The sequence below is a fragment of the Eptatretus burgeri genome, chromosome 2, assembly GCF_056783735.1.
Source record: "Eptatretus burgeri isolate ZD-2024b chromosome 2, Ebu_testis_v1, whole genome shotgun sequence".
NCBI classification, from domain to species: Eukaryota; Metazoa; Chordata; class Myxini; order Myxiniformes; family Myxinidae; genus Eptatretus; species Eptatretus burgeri.
Window position 1 is genome coordinate 146,093,590 of NC_140962.1, and position 20,822 is coordinate 146,114,411.

A 20,822-nucleotide genomic window follows, 5' to 3' on the forward strand; every position below is an offset into this window, starting at 1 on the left:
AAGAAAATGCTTTAAAACATAAAATAAGGCTCCACTGAATTTAGACACCTTAATGGAGGATTGCCTTCGAAATTGTACGTTCATCTCAATGCTGAAAAAAATAATGTTGGAAGATTTGAATTACATATTCCACATTAGCAATGGCAGGTTAGAGAAGCCCGATGAGTAGTATCATTGAAAACGTACACTGCGCATGCGCAAAACACCTCAGCATCGACATTGAGTGACGTCATGAACAGCACGTACACTGCGCATGCGCAAAACACCTCAGCATCGACATTGAGTGACGTCATGAACAGCAAGTACACTGCGCATGCGCAAAACACCTCAGCATTCACATTTCGAGGGACGCGGAATGAACAGCAAAAAAACATATACCTCTAACCCTAAGAGGAGGGGTAATGCGGAGGCAAAAATAATAAATATTTACAAGGCTATAAAAGAAAAGAGAGATTTATAATGGAGGAAAGAAATTCAGGCCTGAGAGCGAGGTGATGTTCAGGCGGTTTGTGCGACGTCTCCGTTGAATTCTTCTTCTTCTTCTTCTTCTACTCCACCACGTCTCACACGCAAATGCCTCTCGTATCAACGCGATTTCCATCCAACGTTTCTTATCGTCGTTTCTACACGGACCAAAAACACATCGAAAAAATAATAAAAAAAAAAACATAAAATACCGACTTTAGTGAGGAAGGGCTGGGAGAAAAACATCCTTCCGACTTGGGAAAAAAATAAAAAATAAAAAAATAAAATAAATAAAATAAATTAAAAATTCAAAATATCGCGAGAACCATGCCAGAAACCGAACCCACGAGCACCGTGTAAAACCCTGCACGGAGAGAAGTGATTAACGGGAGGAGTTTTATACAAAACCAAAGGTACCACAGCCGAGCTGGCATTTCCTGTGAGAGATAGCATAAACGTCACAGCTTCCATCAGTGTTAAACAAAACGCTTCTCCTACTCTTCCACTCATGAACGTCATAAGTAGACAGTTTCCGACCAGTCTGACGGTCACAAGCCTGCTCAACATCCACGACGCCGACCCAAGTACCTGGCAAAGCTCAAAACCTAAACTCTTCGATTACATCATCAGCCAAATCACGACACTTCCTCCCTCCGCATCCGCTTTTTATGTTCTCTGAGACCACACCCTCTCGACCACGTGATGCCCTTTCCCCGCCCTCCGCGTTCTCACAAATATTGTTACGGATCTGGAAGCCATTTGCACACAAACAGACAGCGGTCCCTAAGCTTAGTTATTTCGATAAGTGTGTGTTTATAGTTAGGGCCCCCTACCTGTGTCTAATGGGATTTAGATGTGCGCTGCGAGTTACTTTTTTTAGTCAGGGTTTTTGCAATACAAATCGAGCCTCCAGCCAACCGAAACCATCGCTCCTTCACTTCGCACATCATGCCATTACACATGCGTGTCCAGCCACGTACGTGGGCGGAGATTTCCATCGCCTCAGATTGAGACTCCGCACAGTAAGGCAGGGGCGTGCCCCTTGTCCAATCACGCACAGAGGGCGACTTTCCCACGACACCCCAGCCAATGAGGGTGGAGATCGCCTCAGATGGTGACTTTCCCACGACACCCCAGCCAATGAGGGTGGAGATTGCCACAGAGGGCGACTTTCCCACGACACCCTGGCCAATGAGGGTGGAGATTGCCACAGAGGGCGACTTTCCCACGACACGCCGGCCAATGAGGGTGGAGATCGCCTCAGATGGAGATTTTCTCACCCAGGACAAGAAAGGAATGAAGAAACGCCAGGCTGGGAAGCGTTGGTCGTCTTGGGTGTCATGCATCTTGGTGTTGGCTGGTTCGTCTGGTCCTGGGTCATCGTCGTCTCTGGTCTTATCCTTGGTCTTGGTCCATTGGTGCGTGGCTGGTTGGAGAGCGCGTTACCTGGTGCTTGGTGCGGTGATGAAGGTGTGGATTTGAGTCCCCCCCCCCCGAACCAGCTCGTCTCGACCAGACCTTGTACATTGTAAATTGCATTTCTGATAGTCGGTTTAACTCTGTTTTTTTTTTTTTCGTGCTCCCCTGCCCCATTATAAATAAACCCCCAATTGTTCAATGGACCAGCTCGTTGTTGTGCTTTCTATTATTGACCCAGCACGGTTCGTGCTTGAGAACCAGTAAGCCGTTGGTGCCGTAAGTTGTCATTGGGACCGGCGCGACTCTGGTAACTCCGCTCGGTTACGCCGGATCCGAGTCGGTACCTGCGACTCGGTTCAGACAGAGTCGGCCGAGGGTGTGATTTCCCTGGTAATTTGACGACGTGGGTACTTAGGCATATTGAAATTTGGCTATTGACCCTACCCCACGCCATCAGGGAATTGGTGATCACGGTCCTTTAAGTGGCCCGTCGACTCCGGAGTTATCCGTGGTGACAACCTTTTAATTCCGGGTGTTTGGTGGGAGATGGCTCTACTGCTCCACCTGGTGGACGTTCCTCACCACCGACGCCTGGCCCACAACAATATATCATCCCTCTCACCCCCCCCAACCACTTCACAATATCATGGACTGTAGTCAAGCAGCAACATAATCCTCCCTGTCAGCACGATTGTGACAAGATGCAGTGGAGTGCAAAAATCCACAGCTTTGCAATGTACCCCTTCCCCCCCCCTCTCACCCTCACCTGCACAACGAACTTCCACATTCATCCTTCCCTCCAGGTCTTCAAGATAGCTGTTCACCACAGTAGATGATAAATGGGGTTTCTGGGACACCCATTCAAATGAATGGGGGGAAAGGCAAAACTTTCTGACCCAAGCCCCAAAACCTCAAAATAGGAGATTCATTTTCTCCCCACCTATCCCCTTCCCTCCTTTACAAGCAAATGTAAAATTGAGACATTTAGTTTTCTTTTAACATTCATTTCCATCAAGTATATTCACTTTATCTCTTCAAGCACGAAAGAAAGGGAAGTTCACTATCCCTCCTTCGGTTCTGTAAAATTGGGAAGTGCCTTGAAGAGCACAGTCTTGCTTTGAAAATGAGGAAGTATTCTGTGCCCATGTCTCTCATGGTTATATCTTAAATCATCAGAACACTATCAGAAGAAAGTTTAGCAAAAAGCAAACAAGAGAAGATATTTAAACATAAGTTTTAAATGAGAGAAAAGATAAAATCTCTATTTCAGCCCTCACACCCGAACCAAAAAAGCCCGAAGTCATTTCTTTTGAGACACACCCTGAAAACCCCATTGTTGTGTAATGTCCCATGATATCAACAACTCGGACTAGATATTGCCAAATGCGACTTTAGTATGTTTTATTCAGAATATGAAGTTTTCAGAAGATTACTCCGACCTTGCGGATCAATCGTTTTCACAAGATGAGAGGTGAGATCCTTAAACCAATTCATTATTTGTTGTTTTATGCAGAATTAAATCACTATACAACCAATAATTATTGTCTTTTTCTAACAGGTTGTCCCCAATAAGAACATCGTTGATAACTGATCTGGAAACTGAGGTATTTGAATTTCATGAGGAATGGCAAAAAAATGAATGACTTCTTTAAAGACATTCAATCGTTCAGAAGATAATTGAATGACATTATTGTTGGCTGGAAAGAAGTCCTCTCACGTCCTCTGACTTTGAATGAGTCGAGTCAAAGGTGAGAAATTATCCCTCTGTCCCTCTCTGTGTGTCTCTGTGTGTCTGTGTGTGTCTCCGTCTCTGTCTTTGTCTTTGTCTCTCTCTGTCTCTGTCTCTCTCTCTCTCCATCTGTCTCTACCTCTGTCTCTATGTCACTGTCTCTATCTCTCTTGAGTGTTGACTCATTATTATTATTTTAATGTATTTTTCAGTTTAAACACCTGTCTGGATGAACCAAACACACAACTTCATCTTCTGGAGGAATCTGACATGACACTCAATCTTCTGGAGGTAAATGTTTTATTTATTATTTTATTAATATCATGATATAATCATCTTTATATACCCTAATTGTTCTTCCCTCTTTGTTTTGAACAGAATATGTTGACCGAGTTTCAAAATCACAAACCATCAGACTGCTGCGAAAGAAGATTTTGTTCAATGTTTTTACTTTTGTTTAATTATACATGCTTTCCTTATAATTATCTGATTTTGAATTACAAAAAAAGAATAAAGGTGATGTAAAGGGGAGGGCAGGGGGGATGGAGGGGGGGAGTGTTGGGGAGGGTTCGGGTTGGGGGGTATGTGCGCTCCCCCAAGGACCCACCACCCCCCCTCATCCCTCTCCCCTCCCCGTGTGTGGGTGTGGGGAAGGGTGGGAGGTGAGATGAGGGGGTGGTGGGTCAAAGGTGGGGGTGCACAGGGGGATGGGGCTTGTGTGGGTGGGGCTTGTGTGGGTGGGGCGTGTGTGGGGGGGGCGTGTGTGGGGGGAGCTTGTGTGGGGGGGGCTTGTGTGGGTGGAGCTTGTGTGGGTGGGGCTTGTGTGGGTGGGGCTTGTGTGGGTGGGGCTTGTGTGGGTGGGTGGGGATTGTGTGGGTGGAGCTTGTGTGTACGGGGTTTGTGTGGATGCGGCTTGTGTGGGTGGAGCAATTTTTTTAAATTAAATAAATATGTTGTGCATGGGGAACGAATAAACTAATCACTAATTATGTGGATATGATGGATGTGGATGTGGCTTATGTGGGTGGGGTTTGCGTGGGTGGGGCTTGTGTGGATGTGGCTTTTGTGAGTGGGGTTTGCGTGGGTGGGGTTTGCGTGGGTGGGGCTTGTGTGGATGTGGCTTATGTGGATGGGGCTTGTGTGGGTGGGGCTTGTGTGGATGTGGCTTTTGTGGATGGGGTTTGCATAGGTGGGGCTTGTGTGGGCGGAGTCAAAAAGAGGCAGAGTTAAAAAAAGGGGTGGAGTCAAAAAATAAATTTCAATTTATCTTTGTCTTTTGTAATTCCTGTGAATAAAATGACCCTAAAATCTCTTCCCCCTTTAAATCACATAATTTGTAAGTCCAAGAGTTTTTTTTCAATATATCTTTGTCTTTTGTAATACCTGTGAATAAAACGAACCTAAAATCTCTTCCCCCTTTAAATCACATAATTTGTAAGTCCAAAGGCTTTTTTTCAATATATCTTTGTCTTTTGTAATTCCTGTGAATAAAATGACCCGAAAATCTCTTCCCCCTTTAAATCACATAATTTGTAAGTCCAAGGGTTTTTTTCAATATATCTTTGTCTTTTGTAATTCCTGTGAATAAAATGAACCTAAAATCTCTTCCCACTTTAAATCACATAATTTATAAGTCCAAGGAACTGTATCTATGACATCAACGATTTTAAAAAGCTCATTTGTCCATCGTTTAGTGTAACCTTTTTCAAAATGACATGTCCACCTGTATATTCTTACTATATCACCAACTTTAAACTTAGGCTTTCTGGAATTAATCTCTTTTTCCTATTCTAATTTTGTAAATGTTTCTGATGGCTTAGTTTTCGTTGAGGTGTGAATTGTGTCATTGTACTTATGTACAATGTCCTGAATAAAAGATAACCATTGTTGAGAACCGAGTTGAGTGAACTTTTTTTATAGTCTCTCTTGTAAAGTGCGATTAAAACGCTCAATAACAACTGCTTTTCCTTCATTAAAGGTGCTGTATAATTTAATATTGTTATTTTCAGAAAATTCATAAATGTTTTCTTGTAGAACTCTGTCCCTCATCAGTCCACAATTTTTTCGGTTTTCTCTTGCTTTTATTGAATATATGTTGGAAAGCTAACATAAGAGTATTACCTGTTTTGTTTTTCAAAGGGACAACCCATGCATATCTACTCCTCAAATCAATAACGGTTAAAGCATACTTGTACCCCTTATCATAAATGAGTTCAATTAAATCAGCGGACCAGATATAATCAACTTCATTGGAATAAACCTTCCTTCTATGAAACTTTGTGATTATTGGTTTATGTAATTCATCAGCGAATTGCTCTTCAATCTTAATGACATCATTAGAGCCTATAAGTTTTTTGAATTTCCAAGCCCAAATTTCAATTTAGCACTGATCATCTTCATCATGATGAACCTATCAACTTTTTCTCTCAAGGTTGGATTTTGTATCAGTGACAAATTATACAACATTTCTCTATCAGCTTCATGTTTTTCTTCCAACGTCCTGTTATTTCCATAATCAATATCATGCCTCATGCACACTTCATCAACCCCATTTATGGGTTTGCTCCACGGTTTAGGATTGTCAGCCTCATCTAATCTTTTATTCAAGTTTGTTCCTGGACCACAGAAAGAATACCCTAGTAGATTTAATTCCCCTGGTGTTCCAGTGGTTGTAAATTTACTTCCTGATAAAAACTTTTGTATATCTCCCCCTCGTTTGTGTTTGGTGATTAATTCACTCTTTTATGAGTCACACACCGAACATGTACCTTTTTGTATAACCCTATTATTTTATTTTTACTTTTAACATACAAGATATTTTTACTCTCGGTTTTCTTTTTACATTTTAGACAACTGGTGCAGGCCCGTAGGTGCGTGCCCGTAGGTGCGTGCCCGTAGGTGCAGCTTTTTTCCTTCGCTCTCGTAAACGACGACTGGATTGGGGCATTGTTTCCATTAGATCGGACCAACCATATCATAAATGGCCATAACTTGGGAAACACCTGGGAAACAGCTGAAACGGATGAAGAAGAATGATATCAAACCTTGAAAAGGCACATACTCAGGTCCCCAGTGTCAATTGTGACGTCATATCAAACGAAGAAGAAGAAGAATTGTGACATCAATCGTGAAAAAAAGGATTTGTGACGTCATTCGTGATGTCTATAGCACCGTGTCCTGTCATTGGTTGGCAAATAAATGGCCAGAACTTGGGAACCACTTGTCCGATTAATATCAAACCTTGAAAAGGCACATACACAGGTCTTCAGCAATATACGTGGCAAGTTTCAATTAGATCGGACCAGTGGTTGTCGAGAAACAGCGGTCGCAGAGAGACACACAGACACACAGACCCGTATGTGCATGCTGCTCATTCGTGTGTGGCCGTACATGCAAAAAAAAAAAATGAATAATTTCAAAAAGCTGTTTCCCTTGGGAAAATTCAAACCATGGGATTAATTAATAATTTGAACAATTCATTCAAACCTTGGGAAAAAAGAGCTTTCAAACCCTTGGGAAACAGCTGTTTCCCTTGGGAAAATTCAAACATTGGGATTAATTAATAATTTGAACAATTCATTCAAACCTTGGGAAAAAACAGCTTTCAAACCCTTGGGAAACAGCTGTTTCCCTTGGGAAAATTCAAACCTTGGGATTAATTAATAATTTGAACAATTAATTCAAACCTTGGGAAAAAAGAGCTTCCACACCCATGGGAAACAGCTGTTTCCCTTGGGAAAATTCAAACTTTGGGATTAATTAATAATTTGAACAATTCATTCAAACCTTGGAAAAAAACAGCTTTCAAACCCTTGGGAAACAGCTGTTTCCCTTGGGAAAATTCAAACCTTGGGATTAATTAATGATTTGAACAATTCATTCAAACCTTGGGAAAAAAGAGCTTCCACACCCATGGGAAATAGCTGTTTCCCTTGGGAAAATTCAAACTTTGGGATTAATTAATAATTTGAACAATTAATTCAAACCTTGGGAAAAAACAGCTTACAAACCCTTGGGAAACAGCTGTTTCCCTTGGGAAAATTCAAACCTTGGGATTAATTAATAATTTGTACAATTAATTCAAACCTTGGGGGAAAACAGCTTTCAAACCTTGGGAAACACTTGGGAAACAGCTGAAACGGATGAAGAACAATATCAAACCTTGAAAAGGCACATACTCAGGTCCCCAGCGTCAATTGTGACGTCATATCAAACGAAGAAGAAGAATTGTGATGCCTCTTTCTCTCGCCCCCTCTCTCGCCCACTCTCTCGCCCCGCTCTCTCTCGCCCCCACTCTCTCGACCCCACTCTCCACCCCTCTCTCCCCCTCTCTCCCCCCTCTCGCCCATCCTCTCTCCCCTCTCTTGAATTGTGACTCCCTCCCCTCTCTCTCACCCCCTCTCTCCCCCTCTCTCCCCTCTCTTGCCCCTCCCTCCCCCTCTCGCCCCCCTCTCTCGCCTCTCCTCTCTCCCCCTCCTCTCTCGCCCCTCTCTCTGTAAATGTATTCACAAATGTCTACCAAGCACAACAGTTAATTCAAACCTTGGGAAAAAAACAGCTTTCAAACCCTTGGGAAACAGCTCGTTCCCTTGGGAAAATTCAAACCTTGGGATTAATTAATAATTTGTACAATTAATTCAAACCTTGGGAAAAACAGCTTTCAAACCTTGGGAAACACTTGGGAAACAGTTGAAACAGATGAAGAAGAACGATATCAAACTTTGAAAAGGCACATACTCAGGTCCCAGTGTCAATTGTGACATCATATCAAAAAAAAAAATAATAAACCAATGTCACCCGCAGGGTGACCCGTATCTTGCCAAAAGGTGACCACGTGTGACTTCTTTAAGGTCACACTGAGGTGACCAGAGCTGCTATCCACTAGGAGCGACTCCTTGAGGAATATCTGCCTACGAGAGATTCCGATGAGAATCGTTCTACAGAGTAACCATGAAAAATATGCGTTTGCCAGATAACGTCACCAAATGACGTCATAATGTCTCAAGCTTGACATATCTAGAAAGCACTCATCGAGGTGTTCAATTTGAGGTACTACACGATATGGTTCCTAAAACTTGAAAATTTGACCTTGGGGTCAAATATGTTTGACCTCAGGCGCTAACCATGAAGGTCAAGGCCAATCGCCACCAAAAATTAATCAGCTGAGCGCCAGACCATGAAGTATATTCCCATGAAGTTTGAAGACGATCTGATCAAAATTACTCAAAAAATAAGGGTTTCATCGACTCCCCTGATTTGCGACAAAGTGACCTTGACCTTCAAAATTTTGTGCACTGAAAGGGACCTCTATAGGCCTCTGATATGCGAAGTTACAAAAATTTCCAATGATAAGTGTGCTCTGTAGAATTTTTTATACGTGATTACAGACAAACAACAAAAAAAAAAACAAACAAAAAAAACATACAAGCTGACTAACATGTTTTGGCAAGATAAAAATATAATCTTTTCCTTCTTTCTCTTCTTTATCTCCACTTTCTCGTTTAAATCTCCCTGAAATCGTTGTTAATAGTCTTGACGCATATATTTCTAATAGACTTGCCAATTCTTTGTTTTCCTCTTTGGTGCGTTGAGATTAATTTATTTTCTGTAACCCCTTTGATCTTTTTATAATCTCACTGGTTTCCATATTTTTATATTTATTTATTCTCTCTCTTTCCTCCCTCTCCCTCTCCTCCTTCTCTCTCTTCTTCCTCTCCTCCTTCTCTCTCTTCTCCCTCTCCTCCTCCTCTCTCTTCTCAGTTTCTTCAACTCCTTCCTCATCCCTTACTATCCTTGAACCACTTTCACCCCATAGAACATCATACATATATTCATCTGGATTCTGCGATACTCTTGAATCCATAATTATTTTTCTCATAATAGGAAACCAATAAGATTTGTTGACGATTTCTAAAAGAGTTTTATATTTCATCTCCTTTAAAAGTTCATTTTTATTCAATATTTTAATCAAATCTCTATTTGTGGGTTTTTTAGTACCAGAATAAGGCCAGTTATTAATTGAAAAATGCCTGTGTCTGTGTTTCAATTCATAAGGAATGTAAATTCTAACACCCTTTTCTTGTAGGTTTCCTTGAATGCAAAAATTATAATTTTCTTGAAGCCTTCTTGCTGTCATTTATGTATCAGAAATATATGACAGATTAATATGATGACATGTAATACTGTTGCGGGGCCGGGACGTCAGCCGCGGTCCGTCTGCTTGATGGCGCCACAAGTCGGCTCAACCGATCGCCCGGAATTCAGATCGTCGCCCCGGATAAGTCCGGAGTCTACGGGTCCTTTGTTTTGGACCGTGAAGCATCAATATTTCCACCACGTGGTACAGGGTTATTCGCCAAATCTCAAAATACCTAGAGACCACGTGGCGATCTACCGAGTCTTCACACCCTCGACGGAATTCGTACGGAAATGAGCTGCTTAGCACGCTCGTTCCGTGTGCGATTCCGAGCGGTTTAATCGCTGAGAACCGTCGGTCCGAATTATCCTGTGACAACGGCAATGGCCAGCTAATCGCTCACACGTGACACGCTCAGTCAATGGAAGAATGGACACGAACGAGCTGAAAACATATAACGATCGTGGTTTATTTATACAATAATGGGGAACTAGGGAACACAGAAGAGCAGATTTAAACCGGATATCAATAAGCAAGGCAAATAATGTACAGCGAAAAGCACTTAACCATTTACTACTTTTTCAGACTGGCACCACAAATACACATATGCACACACCCAAAGAATCGGACCAGATGGTCTTTATTGAGGCCTAACCCAGACGTGTCCGCTTCGTGCGGTCTTCAAGGACCAGGTCCTCAGAGCAGAACCAGACCCCCAGCACGATCCGGACGATCCAAGCGAACGAAGTCGGCAGAGCGAAGGCCAGCGGGAGAAGACCCTCCTCGGCACCGACCACTCCATGTGCAGACGCCCTTTTAACTCAATCGCCCTCCGCGCAGATGTTCACACTTCCCACCAGCACCAGAACCAGAACCCGTGCACGCACTCCTTGCCAGGACCAGAACGACGACGAACGCGCAGACCGCGCCAAACCCAAAACCAACTCGCACGAACATGCAGACCGCGCCTATAATTATACCCCCGCTTCGGAGGGGGGGGGGCGCCTCCTCGCGACCCTCCCTCTCTCACTGGCTGGTTTTGGCATGCAAAGTCTCTCTTCGTCTCTCTCACTGGCCAGTTTTGGCACAAAAATCCTCACCGTCCCTCTCACTGGCCAAAACGGGCGGAAAACCCCTCGATTGGCCCGGGGGCATGGTGACGTCACGCGGCCCCTGTTCCTCCTGTCGCGGGCCCGGATTGGCTGAGTGGTGGTCACCCCACCCGCTGCATGCCGATTGGTCGAGGGCCGCTTCGCGGCTCCTCCCCGAACTTCGCCTTTTTCCAAAGGCCCGCCCCTCACATGGGAAGCCGAGCACCATGTTTCTGCAGGGGCTCCGCCCACCCCTGACATCGGCCAGAGCGTGGTGAAGGAAGCGAAGTGACGGTGAGGGTGATGCGGTGTCGTCGGCGTTGATGGTGGTGTAAAAATAAACTAAAAGAAAACCTGACTATTAAAATAACTCCACAGCACAGGAACATTTAATTACCCATTAGACTATTGTCGGGACCCGAACTGGCAACATGTACTTACCGATATAACTGATGTAAAGGACCTGTATGTTGTGTGCTCATGGCTTCCAGATTCGCAACAATACCACCCCATCTTCCTGTTGTTAAATCAGTTTGTATTCCTCGACTTTATATAATTATCCAATTTCCTTCCTTCTTTGTCATATAAACTTTTGCTTCACCATCATATAATTTCCTATTCCTGAAATCGTGTATTTGTTGTTTGCTAATTGTGCTTCCACAATTCTCCTGATTCTTACCAAAAGGATAAAATTCTTCTTTACAAGACAGATAAAAATCGTGTCGGTCTTCCAGGTTGAATGAAAAAGACCAATTATATCCTAAATCACACATATTATACCTCCATTTCTATATTCTCATGTTAACTATTCTTCCTTCTTTATAAAATTCAATACAAATTAGATAATTGAATTTAATAAGAAAAGGTGTATGGTATGTTGAACCAGGTGTTGTGGTTATAAATTCTACTACTTTAACAAAACATGCCATTTTATTTGAGGATATATATTGTAATAAATCACTTAATCTCACCAAGTCGTTTGCGTCAATCGGGTTTGGATAATTTATTAATTTATACACATTTTTCATCTTAATATTTTTTGCGATAATATATTTGTCGTTCAGCCTGTGCCTTTGTGTAATAATTTGATAAATCAATATCCAGTTCTTGGGATGCACCAAAGATAGAACCATCTTTACCAACATAAGTCATTTTCTTAGAAGAAAAATAATGTCATAAAAAATTATTTTTGTTGAGTTTAAATAACACATATAGACATTATAGACCACAACACTTGGAATTTAATTCTTGGACTTGAAATGTTTGATAAACACCATTCTGTAAGAATTTTATTACTTCAGCAGGTAGTGGAAGACCATAACTATCAAAATAACATTTGCCTTGACAATTAAAAATACAAACCTAATGAGAACTGTTCCCATTGTTATCTTCTAAGTTCACAATAATGTTACGGCTGTGGAAATTTGCAATACACCAGAAAGGTCCTCAGGTTAGATATATCGATAAGTTCATGTGTAGTTAGTCCACACCCGTTGTTTAGAGGGAATATGTGTAATTTATCTGGGCTGCGACGCTTTGAGTTAGCCATTTTTCTTTCTCTATCGTTACTTTGGACCAATAATCCCCCAACAACTCAAACACCACCACCTTCGCCTCTTTACCTCCACAACTCTACCCCGCAAACATCGCTTCACCGCCATTCTCAAAGGACGCCCGCCAACAACCAAACCACCACAGCAAGCCCCCCACCACCTTCGCCTTTCTCCCTCCACAACCGTCAACCACACTACCTGTCAACACCGAACGTCGTGCTGTCCAAAGCCCGTTCGGTGATTGTTACCAAACGCATCGTGCCACGAGTGCACATGGTTCCTTTCGCCCCGAGAAGCGGATCAGGAAGGCTTCACGCCCCTTTTCTTCCATCCAATGACTGAGCATCGGGTGGCATAGCCCCGCCTCCGAACCCGCTGTGAATGCGTTTCTTTCGCCTTTACGGGAGAGGAAATTCGGATCAAGAGAGGCTCACGCCCATTTTTGCCCGACCAATGGCTGAACATCGGGTGGCGTGGCCCTGCCTCCAAGCACGTTTTGATCCGCAAATTTACATACAAGCTCCACCTCCAGTCTATAAAGACGCGATCACAAGGTGACTCGCGAGTGGGTTGGGCTGGCTGGTCGAGTGAAGACGGAGGTCGTGGAGTCTGAGTCGTGTGTTTGCGGGGATCAGACGGGGAAGGGGACGAAGCTTGGAGTTGAGGTCGAGGGACGAGTCGCGGAGTGAAGCAGGGACGCGGAAGAGGGCTCAGGGGCGAGAGTTCGCCACAGTCGGTGCGGTCCCAAGGCCCCGTTAGCGGGACGGAGCGTCCGCCATTCCCCTCTCTCCACCCCAAGCATCAACAATTTCCCCCATCCGCTCAGATACCGCCGGTAACCCCGTCCGCTCGCCGCACCAACCGTGGTGTCGACCGACCAACATGTGCCTGTGCAACGCACACTTAAAGGAGCTCATCGACCATGCCAGGGGCACGGAGTCAGGCACGTTATGCTGACATTGCGGCTAGCCCGCCATCGCGCCACGAGGGTGTGGGTAAGACCCCTTTGGTTTCGTGGACCTGGCTGCTCACCCAGGTCCCACGTACATTTGGTCCACGGACCTGTCTGCCCCCTTGTCTATGAGGGTGGCTTTTATTTGCTTTTTGTGTAAATGTGTGTGGCGCCAGTCTTTTCAGTAAACCTGAATAAGTGCTTGTACATTGCTTTATTCGGTGGTAACTCTTTTGCTTGCTTTTACCGTATGACTGTTATATGTGCGTTTTTGTATGGCTGTAAATACGTGCCTTGTCTGCGTGTGTAATAAACTACTTGCTTGTTGAACTGTTTCCCGTTTCGTTGCATCCTTTCCTTTGTTTGAAAGTTCCATCTTGCATCAAGTAAGGGATTGGTAGTGGGTGTAGACACCCAATAAATAATCTGAACCGTCGAGGTCGACGATAACTCCGCTCGGTTATCCCTGCAGCACGGAACGAGCCGCTGAGGCAGTTCGTGTCCTGAGTCGACCTGCGGCGTGGTACAACTCCTCGGTACGCTACCCGCGCGGGTACTTAAGTATATCGACATTCGGCGATTCGCCCTATTTCGCGCGGGTAGAATGCGGACTGGGTTGTGGTGAGCTTAAACCCCCACCCGTGGCTAGCTCCTTGGCGGTAGTTTCAAGAGGGTCACGACTGAATTGTCCGTTCCGTTGGGCGACGCGTCGCGACTTGAGTTACGTGGCCGATCGCACGCCGGCCGGACCAGAATTCGCAACAATAATATTATTTGTATGTTTAGACACGTTTGTTAATTCATCTCTAATACAAATAACCACATTATGAATTTTTAATTTCTTACAATATTTGATAAGTTCTAAATTTGATGTATTCTTTCCAAATTCTGTAAAACCACTCATCAATGCTCATTTATTTATTAGAAAGATATAATCTATTACCCCTTTTCGTTAATTTTACATCTGCTTGTGCGATAGAAGAAAGCATATCTCCAACTAACAATCTCGCTTTATCAGGCAGACTTTAAAGTTTTTCAGCAAAATCTACAATTACACCACTTCCACGAATTTGTTTCTCCAACTCTTTGTTATAAGTGGGGTGGCTTAGCTGATCAATTGAGCACTTTCTCTTAAAAGCATGAAACTTGGCACATGGTTAGAGTAATACAATACAAAGATTTTTAGTCCAGGGGCCACCAGAAATTGCACCCCGTATGGTGGCCATCTTGGATTTCAAAATGGCCGCTAGTGTGGACCTGTTTTGTTAAATATCTCCTAAACTAGTACAGATATCGAGACAGTTGAACTGCCTATACCTACATTTTACGGCTCTAGGAAGCCAATGGTGACATAAAATGTTTGAAAATTGTGGCTGCGATCTTGAAATCCAAGATGGCCACCATTGACAAACTATTTTGCTCAATATCTCATTAAGTAGTGAAGATATCAATACAGTTTTAATGCCTATACCACATTTTAGTGGTCTAGGAATCCAATGGTGACATTGAATATGTGGCAGCTATCTTATAATCCAAGATAGCCACCATCCAAAGGCTAACATAAACTATCATCAGTTTGCACAATATGTGAAGGAATGAACCATCAAGAAAACATCATAAGCAGTTGGCAAAAAACTACAGTTACCGTCACTTGACCTTTCTAGTCTCTGTTGCATTCCCCATCACAAGAACAAAGTGACGTGCATGGAAGTGCAGACTTATTACACCTGCAGCGATCAGTGCATCCTTTTGTGCATCCACACCGGATAAGTTCATTGCAAATCTTTGCGGCTTCCGGTAGTGTTGTCCAAATCGGTTTAAACTGACCGTCGGTTGTTTTTTTCCAAACCCCACTCACTTGGACATGGGAGCTCAGGCTGTGCATGTAATGCCTGGCCCCAGCATAATGCTCCTTGGTACACTGCATGCCGAACATGCTGCACGAGAGCATGGTGTGTCGGCGGAATTGATTCCAGAGGTCTGCCTTTCTTTGCAAATAGTTTCTTTCATGCTGTATTAATGTCACTACAGGTACTTGTGCGATCATCTATAGTATAATTCCAGCAATCTCTGTGTGTGTGTGTCTGTATGTGTGCCTGCGACTGCCATTTCTCGACAACCACTGGTCCGATCTAATTGAAACTTGCCAGGAATATTGTGGGGGACACGCGGATGTGCCTTTTCAAGGTTTGATATCAATCGGACGAGCGGTTCCCAAGTTACCACCATTTATCTGTCAACGAATGACAGGACACGGTGCTATGACGTCACGAATGACGTCACAATTAATGGGGGATTTTTTTGTTTTGTTTTTTTGCACGATTGACGTCACAATTATTCTTCTTCTTCGTTTGGTATGACGTCACAATCGACACTGGGGACCTGAGTATGTGCCTTTTCAAGGTTTGATATCGTTCTTCATCCGTTTCAGCTGTTTCCCAAGTGTTTCCCAAGGTTTGAAAGCTGTTTTTTTTTCCGGCAGGTAACGGTCCCACACCCGGTCAAGTCGGGTTGCAGATTTGTACTGGGAGAGAACAAATGGGATGAATACCTCTTTGGCATATTCCCCAAAGGTCTTCGCTGTTCCAGGCTTTAGCATTTGAACAATCGCTGCCCCATCAATTATTACGCATGTAACCTCTGGAGCCTGTTATGTGTACTTGGCGGTGCAATTTCCTCAAAGCATTGCAAAAGATTACTCTCTGTTCCAGTTCGAAGCTTCCCTGCCTGGGACAGGGATGGAGGGAAAGGCTGATTTTCATGACGGAAAAAATCATCAAGGTTTCCCTCATGTGTCTGATAAGCAATGTAAAGGCGGGAAAACAATTGCACATCGCTCTTTAATGAGGCTACCTTCTGTTTGTCTTTAGGCTGGACTTTTCCTGATGAGCTGTCAATTAATGGCAACTTGTTGTGGGAGAGGACATCATTGAGAGGCTTGTTATGCTCAATGAGCCTTTCTTGCACAAATGATTCCAAAGCCTCCTTCCCCACCTTCTGCACATTTTGTACACCGTGAATAACTGATGAGCTTGTGATGTCTTTTGTGTCGAGGACCACCGTCCGCCACTTCACAATGTCAATGGTTTCTTAAAGAAATGGATTACCAAGCTCCTCGATAACTGACACAAGAGATATAACACCTTTGTCGAAGGACTTCTGTATGCTTTCAGTTTGGTTGTGATGCAACGTTTGAGCTTTGTCGCCATGGTGCTCCTGGGCCATCTCAAACTCACCAATCACTCTTGCAACCTCTGGGCCAGCAACCATCCATCTTTGCAGAGCATTGGGATTGTCCATCAGACCAACAGCTCCTCCATCTCCCTTGATGCATCCATTATTCTGCTCATGTGCCTGGTCCGTGGCAATGAGGAAAATATGCGCTTAGTCTTTTGCACTGTGAACATGCCAGCTCGGAATTCTTCCAACACTTCATGGTGTGTCCTATGAAGGCCTAGCATATCTTGCAAGTGGACTGGGATCCATCTTGCATAGTGCATGTGGTCAAGAGCAAAGAACCACAGGAGAAGCTCCCAGAGAGCATCTAAGTACATATCAAAGTCAGCTTCCCTCAAGGAGCACACAAAGGTCAGGATGCAAAACTCTAATGCTAATGCAAGACTCCAGTACTGGAATTGTGGACATTTTTTGGTTCTTCTTTGACACCATTCCTTGAATGATAACTGTTAATCCTTGTCAGCTACTCTTGCATCGTCATCGATATTGTCAACAGCGGATGTAGTAAACAAGTTCTGCTTCAGGTTTGGTGGACATACAACCTGTTCCAATCTGTAGAGTAGGCACACACTATTTCCCATATCAGCAGAAATCTGAATAACTCCATCATACGTGATGCTGATACCAAGCTGGGAGAGCTTCTCCACCAATTCTCTCTTCCTGGTTTCTGCATGTAGTTTCAACCCAATATAAATTGCCAGTGGGGTTTCCCGTTCCAGACTGTGTCTCAAATTCGTGGATTTGTCCTTTTGCTTTCGGGCATGCTTGACTGCATTGAACATAAGAAGCTGTGCTAAGCTTAGTGCAGCTGGGTTAGAAGGTTGGTACGCCTGGTCCTTAATGCTAGGACCCTCCAGTATCATGTTGACTAATGATATAAGTGAACTAGGCACAGATTCCTCCTGACATGTTGCACTAAATGACTAAATGAACCATCAAATGGCTTGGATTTATCATACAGATGTCCACGGACTATCTGAGCCTCCCGTGCAAGGTGCACTGCATCACTGTCACTGTCCTGTTGACACACCTTTGCTCAGGCATGTCCAATGTCCTCATCAAACATTAGCAAAATGTCTCTGCCCTTTTTAGTTGCTCTCATGTCAGGAAAATGGGCAAGAATTCGCTGCTTGAGCCTTGTAGATTGTATGCGGCTTTCCTGCTTGATCCCTAGTTGGACCAGCCTGGAGGAATATAGGTTTGATAGATCAGCAAGCTTAAATACAGGAGCAATGGTGGCATCCTCCAAACGGGTTTCTTCAATATATGTCACAAGTTCTGCAAATGCTATGCTACAGAGCACGTTATCGAGATTTTCGGTGCCTTCTTGCTCCGTTTGGACCATGGATGCATGATAATAGAGAGAGGCTAAGCACTTTGCATGGTATTTTGCTTCAAGAGCAACCATATCTCCGCCACTGAGACGTCTCAGAAAGTCATCGTCTTCTAGAAGTGCAGCACACTCTCGAACACCTTTGTCTGTTTTGAAAGTAGAAAGCTCATGAAATTTCACTTTTCCAGATGACCGCCCACAGAAAAAGCAGAGATCTTGAGAAATTGATGATGCAGAACTTGACCGAGTGCGCTCAGAAACACCAGATGTACCTTCACCTGCATCATCAGCCGGTATATCTTTAGAACGCTTCCTTGCACGTTCCAGTTTTGTATTGTTGTACGTAAGCCTGCACGACCTATCCCCAACGTGCATTATGAGCAATGAAAGCTGCCTCGACACCATGACCTTCGTCTAATGTGTCAATGTTTATCGTTCCAGGCAGCAGACCGAGGTTATTAAACTCGAGGAGATTATCAGCCAATATTTTGTACCCTGTGAGTATTGCTTCACCTTGTTCACCTTTTCGTTGACTGGGAAACTGAACCTTTTCAGTGGTGTTCTGTTGACAAAGAATGCAGAGTTCCCACTGAGTAACTCGACCCATTTCAGCATCTGGCTTAGATGGATCCACAAGTTTGATGCGCTTTGCCATCTCCAGTTGCAGATGAACGGGCCTATGTAGAGTTGCAGATGAACGGGCCGATCACTTGTGCAGTCACCATAACAATGGATGATGACCCTGAAATGAGTAGATGCATAACTACTACCAGTTTCATAGTTTGATCAATATTGTTACGGTTGTGGAACTTCATAGAACACTATTCAGGTTCCCCGAAGATCAGTTATGTCGATAAGTGTGTGTTCCAGGTTAGATTTCCCTACCAATGTATAACGGGCATTGTCCGTGTGCCGGGCTGTGCATCTTTGAGGTAGTGTTATTCTTTTCTATCTTTATTTTAATAATAACAACAACAACAACAATAACAACAACGACAACCCACGGCCATATTTTGACGGTGATCTCCAACACGGCCGCGTTTTGACGGTGATCTCTAACACGGCCGCGTTTGATGGCAAGATCGGATCAAAACGGCTTTACCCTCTGCAAGAGCTTGCCAATCAGAAGGAGAGGGGTGGATTCAGTATAGGTGAAGTTTCAAAGGTGAAAGGAAGTAGGGCGCTGATTTTGGGTGGTAAGCCCAGAGCGACCCCTCCCCTTGGGGCTATAAAAAGCTGCGTTCGCCGCAGAGCTTGGGGGTGTTGCTGGAGTCCAGAGAGTGTTGGAGTCCGGAGTGTTGGAGTCCAGAGTGTTGGAGTCCGGAGAGTTGGGGAGAGCGCTTGAGTTGGGTGCTGGACTTCGTGGCTTGCAGTCGGTGGTGGGAGTGGAGAGACGCCCCGTTGGGAGCTGGACAGTTCGGAGTTTGGGCAGTTGGTTCGCTGGGGGTTTGCCGGCACAACCAGGAGGCCTGAGTCGAGACCAATTCACTCCTCCAGCGCGTCGTCGGCTAGACCAGGCCACAGTGGAGGCCGGACGACCAAGGGAGCCAGTCGGAGCTCGGGGGTCCATAAAAAGACACAGAGGGTCGCCAAACCAGGATACAGCGAGTCACCACGAGGGTGGCCAGGTAGCCCGCTTGGTCTCTCGGAGCCCCTTCGGTCATCCCGGCTCCGAGAAATTATAAAGGCTCACGAGCCCGGTTCTTTCTTTCTGGGGTTTTGGATGAAACTCTGTGGCGCCTTGTCTTGTAGTAAGTATCAAGCTGTGAAGAGCCTGTACATTAATTACGTAATAGAAATCGGCTGTAGGTTTTTGCTCGTGTCCTGTCCCATTCCCCCATTTCCCCTTCAGCGAATTGCAGCGTTGACGTCAAATACAGAAACTCGCACAGAGTGGATTGACTCAAGATCTCTAGAGTCTGGAGTCTAGACTAGTCCGATAAATCCGTCGTCTGCCCGACTAGGCCGATAAATCCTTCGTCCGTCCGACTCGGCCGATAAATCCTTCATCCGTCCGACTCGGCCGATAAATCCTTCATCCGTCTGACGAGGCCGATAAATCCGTCGTCCGTCCGACTCGGCCGATAAATCCGTCGTTCGTCCGACTAGGCCGATAAATCCTTCATCCGTCCGACGAGGCCGATAAATCCTTCATCCGTCCGACGAGGCCGATAAATCCGTCGTTCGTCTGACTAGGCCGATAAATCCGTCGTTCGTCTGACTCGGCCGATAAATCCTTCATCCATCCGACGAGGCCGATAAATCCGTCGTTCGTCTGACTCGGCCGATAAATCCTTCATCCGTCCAACGAGGCCGATAAATCCGTCGTTCGTCTGACTAGGCCGATAAATCCGTCGTCCGTCCGACGAGGCTGATAAATCCTTCATCCGTCCGACGAGGCCGATAAATCCGTCGTCCGTCCGACTAGGCCGATAAATCCTTCGTCCGTCCGACTCGACCGATAAATCCGTCGTTCGTCTGACTCAGCCGATAAATCCTTCATCCGTCCGACGAGGCCGATAAATCCGTCGTTCGTCTGACTAGGCCGATAAATCCTTCATCCGTCCGACGAGGCCGATAAATCCGTCGTCCGTCCGACTAGGCCGATAAATCCGTCGTTTGTCTGACTAGGCTGACAAATCCTTCATCCGTCCGACTAGGCCGATAAATCCTTCGTCCGTCCGACGAGGCCGATAAATCCTTCGTCCGTCCGACTCGACCGATAAATCCGTCGTTCGTCTGACTAGGCTGACAAATCCTTCATCCGTCCGATGAGGCCGATAAATCCTTCGTCCGTCCGACTCGACCGATAAATCCGTCGTTCGTCTGACTAGGCTGACAAATCCTTCATCCGTCCGACTAGGCCGATAAATCCTTCGTCCGTCCGACTCGACCGATAAATCCGTT

At 44.8% G+C, this 20,822-nt stretch overlaps 1 long non-coding RNA gene and 1 pseudogene across 1 annotated transcript; one reads left to right on the forward strand and one right to left on the reverse strand.

The window, feature by feature from the left end:
• The first annotated feature begins 3,457 nt into the window (after positions 1-3,457).
• Positions 3,458-4,124, forward strand: LOC147033454 (uncharacterized). Its single transcript, XR_015052331.1, has 3 exons — positions 3,458-3,632; positions 3,826-3,904; positions 3,992-4,124. It is a non-coding gene; the product is annotated as an uncharacterized LOC147033454 (long non-coding RNA).
• A 12,907-nt stretch (positions 4,125-17,031) lies between these two features.
• On the reverse strand, positions 17,032-18,587 carry LOC147033455 (uncharacterized; annotated as a pseudogene).
• Positions 18,588-20,822: the final 2,235 nt, after the last annotated feature.